This window comes from Triplophysa rosa, unplaced genomic scaffold (assembly GCF_024868665.1).
Source record: "Triplophysa rosa unplaced genomic scaffold, Trosa_1v2 scaffold46_ERROPOS99417, whole genome shotgun sequence".
Classification (NCBI taxonomy): Eukaryota; Metazoa; Chordata; class Actinopteri; order Cypriniformes; family Nemacheilidae; genus Triplophysa; species Triplophysa rosa.
In genome coordinates, this window is record NW_026634474.1 from 50,392 (window position 1) to 57,375 (window position 6,984).

At 39.3% G+C, this 6,984-nt stretch overlaps 1 protein-coding gene across 2 annotated transcripts in view; it reads left to right on the forward strand.

Annotated features, from left to right (window-relative positions):
- The first annotated feature begins 3,071 nt into the window (after positions 1-3,071).
- The window catches only part of lclat1 (lysocardiolipin acyltransferase 1), a 16,555-nt gene continuing 12,642 nt past the window's right edge, over positions 3,072-6,984 (forward strand). For both annotated transcript variants that reach the window (XM_057328415.1, XM_057328416.1), the window contains exon 1: positions 3,072-3,253. The gene's annotated coding sequence lies outside the window, so the exon portion shown is untranslated. The remainder of the gene's footprint in view (positions 3,254-6,984) is intronic.

Here is a 6,984-nt window from a genome sequence, read left to right on the forward strand (position 1 = left end):
CTCACGGAGCGATGCAGAGGTTTGCGGCAGAGGTGATTACTCTGGTTGAGCTCCATGATCATATATGGAGATTGGAGAAATTTACAGAAGGACAAACATCACTGCAACACTCCACCAATCTGGGCTTTATGGCTTAGTGGCCAGACTCAAGCCTTTGCTCAGTGAAGACACATGGAAACTTGAAATATGCAAAAACGTACTTCAACAAATCTTTCAAACTGTCAGAAGATATTCTGGTCTGATGAATCTCAGATTCATGCATCATGTGTGGAGAAAAACAAGCACTGCTCAACACCTGTACAATACCGTCTTACCTCCCTTTCTCTTTATCAGAAATCAGTCAAATTGGCCAAATCTAGATATCTATCTGAGCTTATTGATAAAAACTGTCATAGGCCAAGAGTACTCTTTAACACTATAAATGCTGTTGTGAATGCTCCTGTCAGCAACCACCTTTCTGAAACAGTAGAAGATATGTGTGAAAACGTTTGTCTCTTCTTTGTAGATAAGATAAGGAGTATTAGACAGGACATCAGACCCTCTATTTATGACTCTGCTACTCCTCCAGCTCCCAATGCTATTTTTGACCAGTTTGACTCTATTTCTCTTTCACTTCTATTTGAGATTATAAATCATCTAAAGCCTTCAGGGTCCCTCTGTGATGTCATTCCTCCCCACTTTTTTAAAGAAGTTCTTGATGTGACCGGCCCTGCTCTTCTAGTTTTATAAATAAGTGCCTTGTTTCAGGCACTGTGCCTGACAGTTTAAAGCATGCAATTGTTAAACCCCTTTTAAAAAAACCTAACCTAGATCCAACAATTTTATCAAATTTTAGGCCTATTTCTAATCTTTCCTTTGTTTCAAAATTTTTAGAGAAAGTAGTCATGCAACAGCTGCAGTGTTTCCTGGTTGAAAATAAGATTTTTGATTCTTTTCAATCAGGCTTCAGGAAATTACACTCTACAGAGACAGCGCTTGTAAAAGTTTTAAATCATATTCTATTGGCTACCGACTCAGGTGACACTGTTGTGATGGTACTGTTAAATCTAAGTGCTGCCTTCGATACAATTGACCATCAAATTTTGTTATCTCGGCTTGAGCAAGTTGTGGGGCTCAGAGGAAATGTTTTACATTGGTTTAATCTTATTGTAAAGATAGATGTTTTTCGGTTAATATAGGGAAGTGTCATTCAGGTGTGGTCCCCCTGACTTGTGGGGTCCCCCAGGGATCTATTTTGGCTCCCTTATTGTTCTCCCTTTATATTCTTCCCTTGGGCTCTATTTTTAAAAAGCATGGCCTTCACTATCACTGTTACGCAGACGACACCCAACTTTATTTGCCTCTAAAGCACAAACATGATGTAAACTCTTCTCTGCTTGTCTTCTGGAAGTTAAAGCTTGGATGTCAACAAATGTTTTACACCTAAATGAGAGCAAAACGGAGATTATTGTGTTCGGGTCCTCTGCTATCCCAAACTTTGCTAAGCTAACCCCGGGTGTTTTATCTTCATCTGCAAAGTCATGTGTAAGAAACCTGGGTGTTTTATTTGACAGTGCACTTAAATTTGATGGGCAAATAAATTCTGTTATAAGGTCTAGCTATTATCAATTAAGAGTACTGGCCAAAGTGAAATCTTTCTTTTAAACACTTCGAAACTGCAATTCATGTTTTTATATCCTCCAGACTGGACTATTGTAATTCCCTGTATCTTGGTTTAAACAAATCTCTGTGCAGGCTTCAAATGGTCCAAAATGCAGCTGCAAGACTTTTAACCGGTGGTCGAAAACATGAACATAACCCCTGTTTTAATGTCATTGCATTGGCTTCCTGTTCGCTCCAGAATTGATTTTAAAGTGCTGTTGCTAGTTTTTAAATGCTTGAATGGTCTTGCCCCCCTAATCTCGCTGACCTGCTCTGTGAACATCATCCGGGACGTAGACTTAGATCTGCAAATCAAAGACTACTAACTGTCCCAAAGTCAAAATTAAAATCTAGGGGTGATCGGGCTTTTGCGGTAGCCGCACCTAAACTCTGGAACAGTCTTCCCACTCATATCAGAACAGCACAAACAATTCATATTTTTAAATCAAAGTTAAAAACACATCTTTTTACTTTAATTTATGCTATGTGATGTTTTTGTTATATGTTGTTTTTGTCTCTTGTTGTTTTACATATTGTCAAATTGTATTGTACAGCACATTGGTCAACCTGAGGTTGTTTTTAATTAGTGCTTTATAATTAAAAAAATCTGAAATCTAAAGATCTGGAAAACATCTGCTGTGTAAAAACATCTGCTAGACATCTTAGAAAGAGCTGTTTTACATTCATTCTAAATCACACACATCTTACAGACATCTTCTAGAGGTCTATATGACATCTGACCCCTTACGAAAATTAACCATGTTTTTTTGTGGTACAAGTGTAGTAACCATGTTTTTTTGGTGCATTGATTACTTACGGCAAAACCATGGTAACCATCGTTTACTATGGTCTTTACAAAAAACCTGGTTTCCAAAACCATGGTTATTCTGTGATAACCATTGTTTTACTACAGTAACCATGTTTTTTTGGTTTTAACTGTAGTAAAACCATGGTAAATTTTCGTAAGGGACAGCAGACGTCTCAGAGATGTGGAGCAGATGAGCAAACAGCATCTGCCAGATATCTTGCAGATGAAAATGCAAACAGATGTCTGCCGGATGTACGTGTGCTATCAGGGTACTGTATGTTTTATACACTGCGAAAATAGCATGCATTTCACGGATATTGCAGAATACTCTGCAAGCTGACAATAGAACTATACTGTATAGTGATGTAGAGTTGAAAACTATTACCATATAACATTTTCCCAAGACACACGCATGCATGAATCTGGCGTCCTCCATTCTTTCCGACAACAAAGCACCTGAACACAACCAGCTCGGAATCATGAAATCAGAAATGGGAATTACCTCATTTCCGAGAGCACGTGAAGTCAGCATTAGACACGTGACAATGAACATGAGGGCGGGGCTTAGAAGCTCAGTAGTCCTCAGTAATTGGTCAGCTCAGCGGCTTGCGTCAGAGGCGGAAGTGAAAGATAGGAAAAGGAAACTATGGCTGCCACGGCAAACGAGTTGACAAGCTTTTCTTATGTTTTCTTTTCATAATCGAGCTGATCTCATTTAACTGACGTAAAATCATAAATTATAATCGATCAGCGCGCGCATGATGTTTGAATGTCGTCACGTGAGATCATCAGTTTACATGTAAAGTGAGTAACGTTAAATGAACGACACAGTTCAGCCAAAGACTTCATGTTAATGTTTGTGTCACAGTGTACATATGAACAAATTCACATATGATTATTCACCTTAACCACTGTGCTCGAATGTACCGTTGAGTCTCTGTATGTTGACCGCGATATGCTGAACAAAAGCATTTTGATCAAATTAAAGTTACTAAGGGTTGGTTGCACCAACAAGGAATAAATAATAGAGCTAACGTTAATCTAGGGTTTGTTGATCCTAGTTTTATTTTAATTCGAGTTGGGTTGCACCACTGAAATTTAAACAAAGATGAACAAATCGTGGATTAAGACTTCACCTTGTATTTAAAACGTCATCTGCGATTAATTATATCCGCCATGATGGATTTGCCGGGGTAACTAAATAGCAACGCTGTCATGTAAAAAGGAAATAAACAGCTTGTGCGTGTAGAAGAAACGTAATTGTGCTAGTTTATCTAAAACCTCTCTCTGGATAATTCTTTAATCAGGCTGATCATCCATAAACCCATTTCACAAGCCTTGAGGGATATAACAGCCTGCGTGTATGACAGTTGAGCCGCATATCCTGCAGCTCGCGACTGGAGCAGATCACGAGCGGGTGAACCTCTGCCATCGACGCCGCCGCGAACGCCTCATGTAGGCGATTGTTTCCGGGGGTCGTGTTCGCGGCTGCACCGCCGGTTGAGGTGCGCCTGTTCGGGACCGGACCACAATTTATACAGGGCGCCCAGAATAGAGACCGGTGCCGCTAAAACAAATGTCCTCTTTTCCCGTTTAATCACAGACGTTGTGCTTGTATGTATTGGATTAATTGGCAGGGCATCCTGAATTTGACGCTTCACAGCCGACCACCCAGTTTATCAAACCGCCGTGCCCTCACTCTGTGCTGAGGTGTGAAGCATGACATTTATTCATTTGGCAGACGCTTTTATCCAAAGTAGGAGAGCATATAACCATTTTGTTAACACGCTAAAGACACCTAACGTTATGTGTCTGTTTCCGCACATTTTATTATAGATGTGTGTTTTTTCTTATTTAACCCTCCTCAGTAGCAAGTTTAAAGTTAATCCCTAACTGAGAGATAAATCAGAGTTTAAGATAATGGAGCAACAGAATTGAAGTTAATCCAGATTTACTGTAACATTAAAACCTTTTCAATCAAATGATATCTTAAAGAGTATGGGAGGCAAATCCTGCCAAATTTAAATAAATAAATTAACCGATGAAAATGAAAACCAGATTAGCAATTTCATTATACACAGCTGCGTGAACAATATGTGCCAAAATGAAAAATAAAATGAAATTATTTTATTTTCATTTTTACACTGACAATGCGTTGTCCCTGTCAAATTGAAAAAGAAAATGCAATTGGTGATTTGACATTTCATTTTCACTAAAATCTCGAGGCAAGACTGCCAATATGAAAATGAAAAGGCAAATGTGAAAAAGAAATTGTAAAAACATTTTTTACAAAGGTTTTATTAATGTTCACGCAATAATACTGACACAATTCAAATTAAAATGATTTTCATTTTATTTTCTCTTCTCTTTTATTTCATTTTCTTTTTCTTGTTCACGGTCATGCAAATTACATGTTAATTAGTGGGTGTGGACGAGCGTCTGCATTACTGGGAACGCCCACAAAAACGTCATATCCGTTTATTCGAACGAACGTGTGTAGACCTTGTCAGGCGCTTGGCCTTAGCCCTTTGTAACGATCACGATGACGATGACTGTGCCTGGTGCAATACCGAAAAGTTGTAGTGTGGTGTTCTACATCTCTGATAAGTTAACAGACGAACAAACTAAAGCATTGGAGAGCCTGTATCTCTAGCATGCCCTGAAACATGCCGGAGCGCGATTGTCCCCACTCCGCCGCTGACCTGCTCTTACACTGTACATTACCATCCGCACCCGAGCACGCTATCATCATTACACTGTGACTGCTTTTAAGAACACATAAACAAAGCGATCTTTCTCAGCACAATAGAATCCATCGTAATGTTCGGTTTGAGGTTGATAAGGTGTGTTTAATAAACGGATATGACGTTTTTGTGGGCGTTCCCAGTAATGCAGACGCTCGTCCACACCCACTAATTAACATGTAATTTGCATGACTGTGAACAAGAAAAAGAAAATGAAAACGAAAATGAAATAAAAGAGAAGAGAAAATAAAATAAAATGAAAATATTGGCAGTCTTGCCTCGAGATTTTAGTGAAAATGAAATGTCAAATCACCAATTAAATTTTCTTTTTCAATTTGACAGGGACAACGCATTGTCAGTGTAAAAATGAAAATGAAAGTAAAATGATTTCATTTTATTTTTCATTTTGGCACATATTGTGCACGCAGTTGTGTATAATGAAATTGCTAATCTGGTTTTCATTTTCATCGTTTAATTTATTTATTTAAATTTGGCAGGATTTGCCTCCCATAAAAGAGTAACTATTACAATGTGCGAGTAAAGAGCGAGACCCTTTAAGGTTGGGTCTGAGACAAGGCCTAAAGAAATCTTCAAGAACATGTTAAATGTTTGATGGACCCGTGGAAACAATAAAACAGGTAACCAAGCTCATAGAGTGCATTAAATATACCATGGCATGTACACTGTGTTTTATTTTCTTAGGCTGATATAAGTTTAAAAATATTATTAGTTTGTAGTAAAAAGGCCACATAGTAAGTGGTGTAAAGGTAATTTTATTACAATATTACTTTCCCCTGAGCAAAGATATGTCCAAAAGACGTCTTTTCTACATCTTAGATGATGTTGGTAATTTAGGAGAAGCGAATGTCATCACAAGTCTGCGGTAGTGCGTGAGTCTGCTATTTACCCTGTTAAGCTGTTTTAACTGTTGAACTGGACTGTTGCCTGTTGTTAGTTAAGATTATTTGAGCTTGTTTATTTAATTATTCGTTAGTCGTTGACTGATTGCTAAGGTGTTAGCGTTTTTGTTCCGTTGCTACTGAAGTCACATTAAATGAATTGCCGTTAGCCGCTCGTTACGGCTTGACATTATAATTTTGCACTTAAAACGCACGGAGCAAGTTTGTTTGCTGTTTGATCCGTGGCCCATTCAAGTCGTTCAGGCTTTGTTTTGCTAATCGAGAAGGCATGTTCCAGCTGTATTCTGTTCACGCTAATCTCAACACTTACTTAAACAGTGCCTCTGCGCTGGCGCAGTAAGCGGTAGTGTCAGCCCTCCTCTTGTGAAGACCGACGAGTGTAAAGACCTGCGACTACCTGCGCGACTACACCGAGCAAAGACACCAGCAAGGCACATCACTATATTTAACATAAGCTTTGTTTTATTTACGTGTATACTAACACCATGTGTTTCAAGTTTATTCCTGTACTCCACCGCATACAGCGTTCTCACCCAAGACGCAAGTCACCACGCGCTCACTTTCACGCGCGTCCCATTCACACATCCCCTTCTACACCTCTGTCTCTCTCTATGGGTCTCTGGAACTGCCAGTCAGCTGTGAACAAGACTGACTTCATCCATGCGTTTGCCAGCCAGTCTGACATTCACATTCTTGGTCTTACTGAGACATGGATTCGTCCTGAAGACTCAGCCACACCCGCTGCTCTCTCCACAAACTACTCCTTCTCTCACTCTCCCCGCCAAACCGGAAGAGGAGGAGGCACAGGTTTGCTTATCAACAATAATTGGAAATATTCCCCACTATCTTCCCTATGCAACAACCATTCATT